We start from the raw sequence: 17463 nt of genomic DNA, 5'->3' as shown, positions 1-17463 counted from the left end.
GTTATTATGCGAGATCATATCTTGTTTTTTCGTTTAGTCTAACAAGTTTCTGAAAATTACTTATTTCAACCTTAAAAATATCTATGTAAAAATGATTGAAACTTAACAAAAAAAGCATATATTATATCCAATTACACAAATTGTTTATTCGCAAATTACATTTATCGTAGTGTTAATAACATATATTAATTTGTTACAAATCGTATTATTTGAAATTAATATATCATTTTGATCGATGACCTTTTACCAAAGACCAAAAAAAATGTTATTAATTTGTTGTTGTTGAATTACATTTAGTTGTACTATTGATAACGAGACGTATTAAATAAATTTCAATAACAGTTTCTTTAACTATTTAAGAGCGATCAATATTGTTTATTTGCACAATACGATAATTATCAGGAAATATAATGGCTGTAGCATAAAATGGCAGGAATAAAAAGCCGCATAAATTACAGTATTCAAGAATTAAAGTAGGATACTAGTAACACCCTAAACGTCATTTAAGGATAATATAATCAAGTAGCTTATTATGGTTGTTTTAATAACTACTGCAATTTCTTTCGATTTAAAAACAAATGTTGTTAGACTTTGGATATAAATTAGTACCGTGACGATTGCAGAACGGCAAATAAAATGGCCCCCAAAGGGATGCAATTAAAGCTTTGATTATCACTAATATTACATTTGACCATTGCTGGATTATCAACAATTATTAATCTTTGTCTAAAAAAAAATTCAGTAGTTGTACATATATATTAGTTAGTTGTATCTACTAAGAAAGGGAATTATAAAACTCACCAAATTGATCAATACAGCATTTAGATTAAAACATGTCCCAGACATTTGGAAGATGACGGAAATTATAATGATCCCAAAATCTGAGAAGTCACCAAACGAAATAAAATCCTATAGACCTATATCACTGCTGCCAGTAATATCTAAGGTTTTTGAAAAATTCCTATTGAAAAGAATAAAACGGATCATAGAGAGAAAAAATCTAATAACAACACACCAGTTTGGGTATATTAACAAGCACTCAACAATTGATGAGGTCCACAGAATAACAGTTATTGAAAAAGCCTACGAAAGTCAAAAAGTATGTTCAGCTATATTCTTAGATGTAGCACAAGCGTTCAATAAGGCTTGGCATGAAGGCCTTGTCATTAACTACAGAAAAAGCAACCAAAACAACACACCGAACTATTAAAATCATACATTACAACCAGAATGTTTAGAGTTAAACAAGAAGAAACCTACTCTACAATAAAAGAAGCTATAGCAGGTGTACCACAAGGAAGTGTACTGGGACCAATGCTTTATCTACTTTACACTTATGTGATATACCACATATATATACCACTATATTTGCTGATGATACTGCGATTATAGCTGTCGGAGACAATAGTGAAGAAGCCTCACCAAAATTACAACAGGTAAGCGACAATATAAATACTTGGACATAAGCTTCGAAAATAAGAATTAGTGAAAGTAAATCTGTACATGTGCAGTTCACCTATAAACAGACCGTACAAGCAGCAATAACATTAAATAACACTATCATTCCATATAGCAACAACGCTAAATATCTCGGAATGAATATCGATGCAAAACTTCGCAGGAAGGAACATATAAAGAAGAAAAGAAAAGAACTGGAATTGAAATATAGGAAAATGTACTGGCTAATTGGAAGAAAATCACAATTATCAGAAAATAATAAATAGCTATTATATAAGCAAATACTGAAACCTATATGGACATACGGAGTTCAATTATGGGGATGTTCTGTAAAGAGTAACATAAATAAAATACAATATTTTCAGAACAAAGATCTGAGAGGTATTGTGAGTGCACCCAAATACTATAGGACTGATTACCTACATCGAGACCTCCACTCACAGCCAGTCAAGAAATCAAGAGAATTGCAAGGGGGCATGAGGAAAACTCCATTCTCAAACAAATACTGAAATATTGCAACTTTTAGAAACCACCAGAACAGGACACAGACTCAAAAGTATCAAATCATCTGATCTCATTGGATACCCAAATATCTGATGAATTTAGATAAAAAATATGTGAACATTTTCTACCTGTCTTTGTCTTTACATTTTCAATAACAAATTAATGTTCAAAGCTCCAAATATAAATGATATCCCTCGGAGCACCTTGAAGTTCTAGGGATCCATTTAGTAATAAAACAATTCCTGGACGGTTTCCCTGGACGAGATACCTTCCATAAAACAGAGACCTAATCGAGCGATAATAAATGGAAAACAGGTCAGATAATGACCGACGCATCGATCGGTAATTTAGTATCAATTGACTTCGGAGTAAACAATGAATAAATAAAAAGACCACCGGCACGAACCGTCGATGAGGGGGCGTAGGGGTGACGCGGGCGCTCGGATGATAAATTGGGCGAAAGGCCACCGCCGCGACCTGTCTTTTTTTGTGAACCGAATATAAATATCCCAAAAGTGATTCCGTAGCGGCGCTAGGGCGTGCCCAACAACCATTGGTCGCCAACAGGATACACCGAATCGATAGCACGATTTCCCGTGTATCAAGTTCGCCGCTGCCGCCGATTTTCCTTTTCCCGCGATCCGCCGATCCTTCGTCCCCCTCACCCTCTACGGCACGGTTCGCCGGCGGGGCGAGAAGCCGAGAGAAAAAAGGGGGAATAGAAGAAAGAACGAAAAACAGGCGTCAAGAGCAGCGGAGAGGCGTGAAGACCTACTCTCCGGGCTGATCTGCCGCAAATCTCTTTGTGAAAAATCAGTCAGTGCGGATGGAAGGGCCCCAAAATCGATACAGAAAGTTTGGAAGTGCCGCCTCGACGACAGTGGCGTGCGTTTTTTAGTAATACGACATGGATATTTGTCATATCGAAACATTGTAATGTTGCCGCATCAACTATGAGTTTTGGTTTAGTTGGGCTTTGACATACAACAAAATTCCAATCTAAATTAAATAATGGAACAAAAATGCTATTAAATCTAACTTATTATTAATGAAAGTAAATCTGCACCCATAATATTAAATAATACTATCATTCCATATAGCAACAACGTTAAATATCTCGGAATCTCGACGCAAAACTTCGCTGGAAGGAACATATAAAGATGGAAAGAAAGGAATTGAAATTGAAATATAGGAAAACGTACTGCTAATTGAAAGAAAATCACAATTATCAGTATATAATTAATTGCTATTTTATAAGTAAATACTGAAACCTATATGGACATACGGAGTTCAATTATGGGGATGTTCTGCAAAGAGTAACATAAATAAAATACAAATCTTTCAGAGCAAAGTCCTGAGAGGTATTGTGGGTGCACCTAAATACTATAGGACTAATTACCTACATCGAGACCTTCAGCTGCCCACAGTCAGTCAAGAAATCAAGAGAATTGCAAGGCGGCATGAGGAAAGACTCCATTCTCACACGAATATTGAAATATTGCTGTTGGATACCACCAGAACAGAACACATACTCAAAAGAATGAAACCATCTGATCTTATGTAGTGTTGTGTAGTGAGATGCATATATAAAAAAATTCAGCAGTGACATGTATAAAAATTATTTCACCATATACTGAGATAGGGCCGATGGCTCCTCCTAGTTATATACCTAGATTTAAGTTATCATAAAGACAAATTGTAGGTTAGACTGAAACGACTAGTAACAATATATTAATTAAATATTAAAAAAGTATATATAACTTATTTTAAAACTACAATTAAGAACACAGGTATAATAGTCTGTAGGTTAGATTTGTTTTGTTTACATTGAACTCTTTTCCACATCACCCATAAGGTCTCTACCTTGCAGGCGTAATCCACCTAATTAGCAATTGTATATCTGAGAAAAGTATTTTGCTTTCATTCGAGAGCATTTTTACCTTTTTACGTTTAGTTCTTGTTTCCTTCGATGGTGTGTTTACATGACAAGTCATATTGGTATCACTGTATATTTTATTTCTTCTGCTACTATCTGTATACACCATTCTTGATAAAATTAATCACTGAATTCTGTCTAATGCATTTTCTCCCCTCATACGTTCTAACCTAATGCTCATGTTTAATTTAGAACAATTACAATCATGTCAAATCAATCACTCAAATCTTTCACGCCCTACAATACCATTTTCTACAAATATATTCAATTAATTATATGCATACCTTTAGTTGTTTCCACGCCCATCACTCTGTCTCAGGAATGTCCAGCATTGCACAGCATTATCACATATCCTGAAAGTTTCCTTTAGTCACTTTCACTTTTCGACTGACTGTCCTATTCAATCACTAAACGCTTAATTTCTAATCTGTCTAAAATATGGTCACGATTCCACCACCATTTCTCAATTACTTCCTCTGTATATCTTATCGAGTTCATCCAAACCGAAGGTGTTATGGCTGACAATGCTTCCTTCCACATATGGAAAAAGTTTTTGATGGAATATCCTTCTCGATCACCAATATATCTGCAATTATTTATTAATAAATATAATGACAAATAAAACCTAGTCGAATGTTATTGCAACTATTCTCTTTTTCCATCAATTTTTTTTGTCTTTACACTTTTTTGTTTCATCAGGATACACAAATTTAAATAGTTTGTCTTCCTTGGTCTATTCTATGCCTTTAAAACTTGAATTATTTTTAAGGCAATGTGTGGAAGTTCCATTAAACCCCTTCAAGGGTTATCTTTACACAAATTAAACCCTATGTCCTGTAAGAGTGTATGAAAGGATGTCTTACATCCCTCAAAAAGCTGCATGTTCCTAACCTTGATAGTGATCGGCCACAACTGTTCTGACTTTAGACAATGCTAGTCTTGAATTTTTCAGACCGAAGTTGTCTTTTTAGTAACTGTTTGCTGTATCTCTTTTCCAAAATGTCGATTTTTCCAGAGGTCTGTGAGGAATTTGCATTCGACAGGCGTTTCCAAACTGTAATCTACGTCTTCCAGTTTGTGCCTCAAGTGTGCACTAGTTGCCATCTTAAACGAATGACTCATTTCTATTACCATCCCGTAAAAAAGATGTAGTCATTGTCTTAAGCATCATATTTAAGCGGCCCCAAGCTTACAATAGCCAGACTGCAACAATGTCCAAATCTTGAAGCCATTCTGGAGAATTTTAGTTCAGATCAGACTCAGCAAAATCCTATATTTCAACCTACCGTCTGATAAAACAATCATCATCATTAGGAAAAGCTTTTAAAAATAATTTCGTTAAACCCAACATGGGTACTGCTACTAAAATATCTTTTTTGGAAAAAAACAAGGAAACTGTGTCATCATCAACAGCATTTTTCCTGTAAGTTATCTCAGTTTCATAGAAGAAATATATTAATGAAATCATTCCTCATGCTTGTTATGGTCAGTTCCATATAATTATGGAAAATTGAGAAGCAAAGATGAAATTGGGAAAATGGATTTTTAAATTTGATTTACTCAGTTTGAGATTTTAGTTTTATAAGATTTTTTGTCAAAATGCATTTAACGAGATGGCATATTGTTATCCCAACTTGATGATGTCGATTTGTTTATATAGGACAATCAGATAAATTTTAACAAAAATTATTTGCTGCACATACACATTTCCATTCTATATTGATGTAATAATTTTTAATTTTCAAAAAAAAGGCCTGATCAAAATATTTTACAACAATTACAACAAAATTATAACTAAAATCACCATTACTACAATATTATCGTTTTTAACATTAGTCAACCCCATTCTTGTAAACTTATTATTTATATTTCGAGAGTTAAGAAGTATAACCATATTGGCAAAACGAATATTCCATCTATACTAATTAATAATATGCTAATATTGAGCCTGAAAAATTTTTAATATTGATTAGGACATTGTCCTGTCTGTCTGTTTATTTGAATAATACATATATAATATACATTGTGTGTACAATAGAAAATAATGTAAAGAATAATAGTTCGGCCACCACTGACCCTATCGGATCTTCGTGGACTAGGCAGCCGGGCAACGGAGCTTTATTAACCAACAGCCTTATCACTTTATACGGATTAGGCGAGACTTAGGTAAACACCAATTGTCCGTATTCGATGTACCGTACTAATACTTTTCGCACCTATGGCCTATATAGTAACCCTGACGACAATACCGATGCCGGAAGAAACGGAATGCACCTTCTGAGAAGACCGGTTCTGATTTTTTCCACTTTTTTATGCATTTTTTGAATAGAACAATATGGGCCCGAATGCATATTTCAATACCAATTTTTTATTAAATATGTGGTTGCTACAGCTGACCGTTATGAATGTTGACAAAGAGATGCATTATTTTGCAGTTAAATATATGGGAAACTAATGTAAAATATAAATTACCTCGCCTTTTTTTGGGGTAAATAAGATGCATTTGCTTGTTTGTACAATCGAGTATTTAATCAATATTCATTTAATGATCAATTGTTACCGTGATGTTTAACTATTGTTAATTAGTAAAGTCGTATCTTTTCGAAGGAAAATTTAGAGTTTCGAATGAAGAAATAATATTCTCAAGATTCAAAAGATGTTTCGGAAGGAGTTCCCTAGGATATTATCTTTGGACCATTCCTGTATCTGATCTACACCACGGATATCCCAATGACAAAGAAAAATCCTTAGAAGATTTGCTACATAGTCGTTATAGTAATCGACATATATCTGCTTAGTAAAATCATGTAACTTGTAAAGAATGTAAAAGTGTTAGAAGTTCCATAAAGTGACAAAAAACTAAAAAATACAGATTAATAGCTCGAAATCTGTCTACGATCATCTTGATGGTTGATTAAGTTACAACTTCTGGACAATATTTAACTTTATTCTTGACTTGGGAAATATATACTGATGTATATCAGTGTAAAATATAATAAAAAGTTCAAATATCATTTCTGAAGTACGTTGTTGATACCCAAACACTATTTCGTTATTTTAGATGGTAGTCAACGTTATATACTACTAAATAAATTAACTGGTTCTACTTTGCTCTGTTATAAATGTATATCATTCAATTAACAAATTAAGTATAAACTGAATTAGAATTAACTTAAAAATCTCACAAGGCTTCTTGGAATATTTGTCGAAACATTTTGCAGAAAGTTTTATAGCATTTCTCATATAGTCTATACAGAATCATTATGTAGGATCAATTGTAATGATAGTTTTGTTAATATGAAAATAAAAATCATAAACGTACAGTTGGCATTAAGAAAATTTTAATTGAAATCAGCTATATTATTATATTATAATACACAAAAAGTTAATACCATCAAAATAGTTTCTTGTAAATTAAATGGTTTAACGAATTACGTTTCACCAACATATGAAGCAACTGCTTCAAGTTTGGTTGAAAAATGTAAGTTTAATCCGAGGTTTCAAACATTCTAAACAATACTTATGTATGCGGGCTTGTTTATTGCAGTGGTTAAGACGACAGGACGGTCCCCCTACTGCTGCGATAGTCGCAGGTTGGAATCCTAGTAAGACTTGGATACATTTTATGTTTCTAATTGTAAATGTCTTTATTGACAAAAGTGAAAAATATAACAAGATATAATCATCTCAATCACGCCAGAAACCAGATCGAATACCGAAGGTCCTCTGGGATGATGGAGTGTTAGTTGGTCACTGAGCGAACTTGAAGAGTCCAAAAAATTAATTAAACAAGTTATGCTCTTATACAATTCTAAGAATCTTTAATTAAAATAAAACTACAAAATCACAATGAGCTTTTTATTTACACATATATTATACACTTTTCAATATAAATATATTATATATAAAACTAACTATTTTTCACAAAAATACTTAAATTTAAGAAAATCACATCTCATTAATTGTCACTTGTAGTATTCCAAATTGTTATAGTTTGTATTGTGATTCATATCAATTATGCAAACTAATTTTATGATATCTAAGTATTTTTGGGATATTTGGGATTTCGATATCCTCGGAGATGATCTGGTTGTAAATTTTTCTCTCAAATGTAATATATATATATATATATATATATATATATATATATATATATATATATATATATATATACATATATATATATATATATACATATATATATATATATACATATATATATATATATACATATATATATATATATATATATATATATATATATACAGCAATTCAAATGTGACGATTTCGCCGTTCAAAGCATAAAAATTCCTAGTTAGCTGAAAGCATTTGAAGCTGCGGAATTGCAAGAGTTATTGGAGATTAAAATATTATGGTGATCGCTACCATTTTTTCAGCAAATGATCAATTTGAACTGCGCATTAATAGAAAAAGTTCACAATACGCCCAAAAAGTTGTTGAAATGGCTTGGATGGGACGTTTTATCGTATTCGCCGTACTCTCCAGACCTGGCTGCGTCCGACTAACATACTTTCGTATCTGTAAGGCACGCGCTTCTAGAGCGTTGCCGATTTCGAAGAAGATACAAAAACGTTTAACTCATAGGATAACCCATTCTATTGAAATGGCATCTACAAATTTCCTGAGAGATATTTGATATATATAGATTCAAGGGAAAATACTTTACGATAGTTTAAATAAGTACAATATTAATACATAAAATCAATAAAATGAGAAGAACAATAAACGTTTTATGATATTTTAGCAAATGGAGAAATCATAGCTATAAATTAGCACTCGACTGACGCTTATCCGAATCTAACGCGAGTGGCTCCCAACAAAGGAATCCCAACAACAAACTGACATCGTGGGCCCAATATAAACATCGGCGTATTTTTCGAAAACAGTCCATTACCCGGACGGAATGCGAGCTCGCTGTCAAAACTTTCGAAAGCCGGCGACGACCCCATCCCGAACGGTGTGAGCTTAAAACCACTACCGACATAATCCTCCAGAGGTAACTAATCCCCCGGGGGCCCCGGCGACAAAACGCCATTCTCTGTTCTCACCTTGTTAAAAACCCACAACTCATCCGGCTGCAGTCCCTCGAAAACAGTTCTCACTTGACAACCGATTATTTTGACGTTTTTAACTCCATTCGAATCGACAACGGTGATGATGATGATGTTTACCGGGTCTCCGGTTCGGTCTATCGGACGTGCTACTGTGCCATTACATCGATTTTTCTCTTATAACAATAGGCAGGATGATAGTAATCTACAAAGTACTACGTGAATCTAAGGAAATACGATTAATAGATTTAGAAAAATATTTTTATTTTCAATTTGAACAATATCAGAACGAATATATATAAAGGGAACCAAGACAAGAAGCAGTAATTTACCAAAGAATATTGATCTAATTTGGTAAAAATTCAATTTTTGATACATTGGGAAGTCTCTGGTATCAAAAAAAGGGTCATATTCGGCAAAACTTAGAAATATATAAACTAAAAATAAATAAAACATAAATACATAAACTTCTTTCTAAGTATGTTGGTAATCTTAAAGAAAAAAACAATAATTTAACAGCTTAAAAGTCATAAAATCGTTCTTAAAAGTTCTTCATAAATTAATGTTAAAATTTAAATTATTACTAAAATTTTGTTATAATTTTACCAGTAACTATGCATTGCCCTGTCATGGTTTATTATAATTGATATTTTTTATAATTCTGAGCATTAAAAATATGGGAATGGGATTGAAGAATGTGTACAACTTCCCATCCTTTATAAAAAACAATTTGACTAGTGTTGGGAACTATCGACTGAAATTGACTATCGAATGTTTAGTAATTGACTACTTTTTACTATCGACTGTTTCAATCGGTATTTTTGGCTCAACTGATTTTACTATTTTTTTCCAGTGACTGTTTCAGTTGACTGTTTTCAATCGCTATTTTCGGCCCCATTGATTTGTTACTATTTACTATCGATTGTTTCAGTCGTACTTTTAGTAACTCCTTTTGGTTCTACTAGTTTCATTCAACTAAATTTTAACGTTCTGGCTGTGTCGTCCAAGCCACGACCTTGACAAAAATGTACCCAATTTATCCTTACATAGATTTATATATAGTAGGTAATATATATATAGTTTTATGATTTTTTTTATAGTCCGCTGGTAAATAACAATATATTGATTATTAATATTATAGCATTTTAGTACGATATTTTTCAAGATTGTTAATATAACAGGCTAAAAGATTAACATTGGGAATGATAAATAGTAAAATATTTTGACTGTTTTTATGGCAATAATAGGTAATATTTCGATTACTGTCTCGATTTTTGTTAAAAAATATTTCCGTTCAATAATAAATAAAGCATTTATATTATATCATTCAGATAATTTTTAATTATGTCATGGATTAGTTTTTTTTTCTATGATTAGGTATATGTTTAATTTTTATATAATATTTATGGTTATTATTGATTTAAGTTCTATTATACTATCTATATGTATCATAGTATATTATTTAAAAATAGCAATTAACACATTAGCATACAATAAAACATTTGGGGGGTATTATTATATTCCATAGAAAACACACACAAAACATACAGACCCACAAAACATGCAAATATAAAAGTAATTCTACTTTGTTTAAAATTAAATTATAAATTGTATGTTATGTATTATTATTATAATAGTATTCAGTAAATTTTTTTTCTTTTCTTTTTTAAGATTAGTTTGTGAAGGAATTTATACATCTCCGTCTCGCTTATACTACCGTTGGAAAATATAACCAGATATATCTCACAATTTATACAGGAAAGGATTCGTACATCTTCGTCTAACATCACGAATTGAACGAAACTGTCGAACCGTGTATTTGACTGAAAATGGTAATTACTATATTGCGATTACCGACTGTTTCTACTGTTTTCAGTCAATAGTTCCCAACGCTAAATTTAACCTTTTTGTTATCTATCAATGCCAGGTGTTTGTGTCTCTATTTCGCAAATAACTATATGGATTATACCAATTATTTTTAGGTTATTGGTTTGATACACATTCTTGACATATCGCCAGTTACAAATAAAGGATCGCTAATTTCGTATCTGGTGTTACACATTGTGTTGTGTTTTAGTATCAAACTGGCTGAAAACATGTCGAAAAGTGCATGGTAGTGACTATAACGAAATTAATCTAAAGAGATACTATTTCATCGGCTACATTCGTTACACGCATTTGCAAAAAATGATAGATTATATAATTGAAATATATATAAATGAAAAAAGATGATAAAATATGATATGAAGACTGTTTTTGAAAGTACAATCGATTGATATAAATCTTTTATAACATCCAGTGAAACAGCCTTTACATTACATTTATTAATTCATTTTGATTTTGTAGGTGTAAAATAAAAAGTCATTTAAATTAGATATTTACTAAATGTGTTTAAAAAGAGAAATGAGTCGTCTAGAGCAGGATCAGATCAATATGATGCTTGTTCGATGGTTTTGTTGGGCTTTCTTACTGCCAATTTGGATATTTTCGACGAATTTATACCCTCAAGGTCGAATGTTGATTTACAATTATTATTTCCTTTAACTTATAATGATGTTAGCTTGGATTTAGAGAAATTGATGAACGACCAGGGTAAGAAAAGTATTCCAACATATCCCAAGTGCAGGTGAAAGCATTATACCAAACATACATTTATTTAGAAAAAATCGGTTATTTTTAAATGTTTTCAACCATACTCCATAAGCAACAGGCTCTCAATGTTTAAGTAAGAGTGAAATATTAGTCATAAAACAATTCTACTTATCCATCAAATCTTTGAATATGTAATTAATTTTTGAGTTCAAAATTATATGTGAGTTATAGGAAGATTTGATTCGCTATTAGTAAAGGTTCATTACTGATAACGACTGAGAAAGGATTGTGAATGAAACAATTGTAGCTTATGATTCTCATCAGTACATAAATTTGTATTTTGACTTTCTAGATCAATTTCGATTGTCCAGCTCGTATGGAATATTTTTATTCAAATCTCTTGAACATCTAAAGTTATAAAATGTTCCTGATTTCTTTTTTAAACACACGTACTTTCGGAGTTATAATTTTGAAATAAAATTGCATCGTTCTTTGCTTCCAATCTTTGATATCATTTTTAACTTTTATGACTTTTATGGTTTTAGTTTATCTACTACTTTCTGGTTCGTCTTATGTTCCACCTCTGAACTAACAACTCACTAACAAATGAGGAATTCTATGAAGTTGTTTTATAATTTGTAGTATTCTTTGCAACATACATTTTAACTCTTAATGCGCAATTTAACGTATTTATTACTTACAATGCTCGGTTAGTACTTTGTTAAGAAATACACTTTCGAAAGAAACTTGAATTGAATCAGATATTAATGCCACTAAAAATTACAGAATCACCTTTAGTACAATGATATACTATGTCACCAGATCCATATCAAATACCGCCAATAATAACCATTTTTCTTACCTGTTCTTTGTTCATCAGACATCAAATTAAATTAAAAGCTGATTGAAAGTTCTAAATATCTTGTAACACAGAGGACGAACGATTCTTGTTATTCTCGAATTGCGTTAATCTATTTCGGGATGAAATTGTAAAAAAAATGTAAAATATAATATTACGCGATCATATTATTCTTAATCGTTATTTATCTTAATATTTCCAACAACTCTTAATAGCCATATAGTTCCAAACAGTATAATAATCGAAAATAACAGAAAATCTTAAATAACACTGCTTAAAATTAAATGACTTCGTTTAATAATGTTTCCGTTTTAAAATCATTTTAAATGTCAGTATTTTGCAGTACAATGTTACCAGATTTTGATTTTAAAACGTAGTCGTAGTTGATTTACGTATAACAAACACGACGAATATTTTACCATATAAAAGTTGGAGTTGGCAGCGCCTCGGCCAGAGCATAAAATATTTTTGTGGTGTTACCGACCTAACGGCTATTCCTGCTTGCTCGATTTGGACGCATTTCATTTAATTGGAATCTATTTATTTGTAGAGCATATTACACTAAAATTTAGGCTCAAAAATTTTTCCTCGATATGGTGCCTAGTTATTATTACTCGATCTAGTATTCTATGTTTAGTATATTAATTAGTAACAGGTCAATTGAAAAGTCCCCGGCCTGACACATAGATGGCGCCACTAAAATTAGATCCGTATGTTTTTTAGTTAGCACTAACCCTCAAAAGATTTGTATAAATTTGACAGCTGTCGGATCATTAGTTTGTGAATTATAACATTTTGAGTGAAGCAACTTTTGTTATTGTGAAACAAATTGAGAAAAAGGAATCTCGCGTGTTGATAAAATATTGCTTTTTAAAGGGAAAAATTACAGTTGAAGCAAAAACTTGGTTTGATGCCGAGTTTCCGGACACCGCCCCAGGAAAATCAACCATCAAGGATGTGTATGCTAAGTTTAGACGTGGTGAAATGAGCACCGAAGACGGTGAACGCAGCGGACGCCCAAAAGAGGTTGTTACCGACGAAAACATTTAAAATAACCCACAAATGCTTTTAAAAGACCGTAAATTGAAATTGAATGAAATAGCAGACACTCTAAAGATATCAACTGAACTTGTACATCATATCTTTCACGAATATTTGGGTATGAATTTGAATTAAAGTTCTGTTCAAAGTGGGTGCCACGCGAGCTCACTTTTAACCAAAAAACAACGACGAGTTGATGATTCGGAGCAGTGTTTGAAGATGACCAAGCGTAACCCGAGTTTTTTCGTCGATCTGTGACAATGAATGACACATGGCTCCACCATTTCACTCCGAAGTCCAATCGACAATAATCTGAGTGGACTGCACACGAATAACCCGCTCCAAAGCGTAGGAAATCGCAACAGTTGACTGGCAGGCTTATGGCCTTTGTATTTTGGGATGTGCATGGCATAATTTTCATTGACCACCATCAGTTGGAAGGACCAACAACAGCGACTATTACATAGCGTTATTGGACCGTTTGAAGGACGAAATCGCCGAAAAACAGCCGCATTTGAAGAAAAAGAAAGTGCTGCTTCACCAAGACAATGCACCGTGTCAAAAATCTATGAATTGGGCTTCGAATAGCTTCCTCATCCACCTTATTCTCCATATCTGGCCTCCAGCGACTATTTCCTGTTATCAGATCTCAAAAGAATGCTCGCTGGGAAGAACTATTGTTCGAATGAAGAGGTGATCGCCGAAACTGAGACCTGCGTTGGAGCAAAGGACAAATCGTACTACAAAAATGGCATCGAAAAGTTGAGGGGTCGCTATAATCAGTGTATCACCCTTGAAGGGATTTATGTTGAATAAAAAAAAACTAATTTTGCCAAAAAATGTGTTTTACTATGTTAGGTCGAGGACTTTTCAATTTACTTGTTATATTTCTAATTTATATTATTTAGATCTTGTATTTAACATTTATCATAAAAATTCAACGTATGTCCGATTGATGTCCTTCAATTCATCGCATTCAGTTGACAACCATCGATCCTATCGCCAATTCTGCAATCTCTCCGTTTCGTTACTGAGCCCTTTCCATTCCGGCTGTCGTCTGCGCGAGGGCCTCGATCCCATTCCAGTTTGGTATCGCGACCGATCTGTGAACACCCCGACACCTGGCGCCAACAGCTGTACGGCATTTCGCTCGGAAATGTTTTCGTAGCTAAATGTATTTTATCTGGCCTGTTTATCTAACACCTCCAGTCTCCAGTCTGAAAATAAATTAATTGATTTTTTTCGGACGGTCAACCTTTTAACGTTTCATTTACAAGGCGCATCTCGGGGTCGATAAGGCCGCTCGCATAGTGCCGTCACGTCGGATTGATGGGTCCACGGCCCTTTTTTTCTTGTGTTTCGTGTCGTGCTCGTCTCGAACATTCACGTAAACAGAAAAGGGTTCGGCCGTTAAGATAAATACTCCTCTCGGTTCGATTTGCGTTTTTGTCCTCTCCGTATCGTTAACATTTTCAACTGCTTCTTCAATCAAACGCGTAAAACCTTGATATTAAATAAACAAAAGGGAATAGTGTTAAGATTTTCTTAAGTTTAGGTGCGTGAAGAAATAATTAATTTTTTTTAAATATTTTAAAGTCTCCTTTATACCAACGAGGGTTTATCTGGACTAGACCTACAATTTAACGTGGGCTCTAAACCACGGTCCTCGGGATAAAGCCTGCCGACTGGCGAGTGACCAACTTAGAAATCATTCCAGAAGACATCCAGTCTTACACGGCCTTATTACTGGCGTGACTGAGATCATTTTCCTTGTCGGATTTTGCACTCTTGCCTAAGGACAACCACAAGTGTTAAACAATAATTTTTTTTATTACTCTTCGTGAGTCCACAATCTGCCCTATTGGCACTAAGTATTTCTTCTGTTTATATTATATATACATGGCATGTAGAAAATCACTTCATTAAGCAATCTTCTGTATAAAATATTATCTTAATTAATTAGTCTTATTCTAATGCATATTCTAAACTCTACATATGTCCAGTAATCAGATCAGGTGGTGTTAAACGTTTTAGTCTACGCACTTCACTATCACGTCGCATATTTAGCTGATTAGCGAGTACATTGGGATGCACTGACACTCTTTCGAAGTACTTCACACAAACACGTTGGATTACACTCGTTATAGGTTCTAGAGGAATATCGCGTTCTATCACTTTATTTGAAATATAGTTCGGAGCATCAACAATGGCACGCAACACCTTATTTTGGAACCGTTGAATGATGGATATATTAGATTTGCTAGCGGTACCCCATAGTTGAATTCCATATGTCCAAATGGGCTTGAGTATAGACTCATACAGCAATACCTTGTTATCTAATGATAACTTGAATTTGCGCCCAATGAGCCAATACATTTGATATAATTTTAGGCCCAGTTGTTTCCGTTTAGAGAGTATGTGCTTCTTCCAGGTTAAGCGTCGATCTAAATGCATACCAAGATATTTAACATGCTCTGCTTGGGCTAGTTGACGATGATTGATATTTACTGGAGGACATGTTCTTCTACGCAGGGTAAACGTTATATGCGTGGATTTTGATTCATTGGCTTTAATGCGCCATGTCTTCAACCATAATTGTATTTGCTCCAGGTGGGTTTGTAGGTTTATTGATGCTGTGACTGGATCTTCATGGGATGCTAAGATTGCTGTATCGTCTGCATATGTTGCCACAGTAGTTATTTTTGTGGTGGGCAGATCAGCCGTATACAGAAGATACAGTACTGGACCCAGTACACTACCTTGTGGAACTCCTGGATATATGGGATTTAATTCGGTATGTTCATCGCCTTGATTTACAATAAAATGTCTGTCAGTGAGATACGATTTTAGTAGCTGATAGTCCGGATGAGGGAGAAGTTTCTTTAGTTTAAAGTGTTAAACAATAATAAAAATGAATTTATAACAATGACCCAGCATGATTTCACCCCGCGACTGTCCTAACAGTAGGGGGACTGTCCTGTCGCCTATACCACTGCGCTAACCAAGCCGACTAATTAATTTTAGTTGTATCCTGTTGAGGGAGTGATTGAAGGTAGTAATCATAAGATTGAAAAATATAATCATACTCTATTATAGCTAGAATGAAAATATATGTTACGAGCCACATAAAAAATGTTAAAGCTAAAATATCTTTAAACTCAAACTAATTTATTAGGTGCTGTCATATATTCTGATAATTTTTTCACTTTTAAAAAGCATTTGTTGAGGAAAACCGTTTTCTCATCTTTCAGTCAACATGATGATAACGTGTCGAAAATACAATTTACGATCAGTTATCGATTTATTATCGCACTTTGTTAGCATTCTGAAACCATGTGCAGGCAGGGTTTCCATTTAAGCCGCCACAGTAAAAACTTTACTGTTCTTATAACGTATGATCGAACGTTGCCATGGAAGAAAATCACATTGCGTCTGCTATTCTTCTGCTATTTTATTGTAGCAACACGTCATTCAACGTGCTCAATTGACATCAGTATTTATTTGAAGCAATCATTTCAATTTGCTTTAGTAACTCATAACATACTATATCTTGCTGATTTCGTTATATGCACAGCAAGACATTAGTGCCATGAATATTCGCCTTCAGTATTGATATGGATAGCTCTCTTAGAATAATTCATGATTGAGACAAGACTCTTTTTTTTTCTGCCTAACAAGTAGTGAAATTTCATATCAACATCTTAAAACTGTTGATTCAACCACTACTAAACTATCTGGATGTTTTTTTTTTGACAATTTACACTGTATTTTAATACATCCAAGCCTTAGTATTAATTGTCTTTGGACATTTTTTGTCCGCTAGTTATTGACATTAAAATCAGAAGTGGTATAAAGTATATCAAAGTTATTTTGTACATACGTCATCTTGCAATGTTGCCGTGCTAGCTCTGAGTTTTAGTTCAATTTGAATGTGACATACAATAGAATTCTAATCTAAATAAACTAATTGTACAAAAAAGTGGTCAAATATAATTAATTTT

Source organism: Rhynchophorus ferrugineus, unplaced genomic scaffold, assembly GCF_030347505.1.
Source record: "Rhynchophorus ferrugineus isolate W39M unplaced genomic scaffold, kcgeb_rfMv2 rfM1, whole genome shotgun sequence".
Taxonomy (NCBI): Eukaryota; Metazoa; Arthropoda; class Insecta; order Coleoptera; family Curculionidae; genus Rhynchophorus; species Rhynchophorus ferrugineus.
This window is presented reverse-complemented; position numbering follows the sequence as displayed.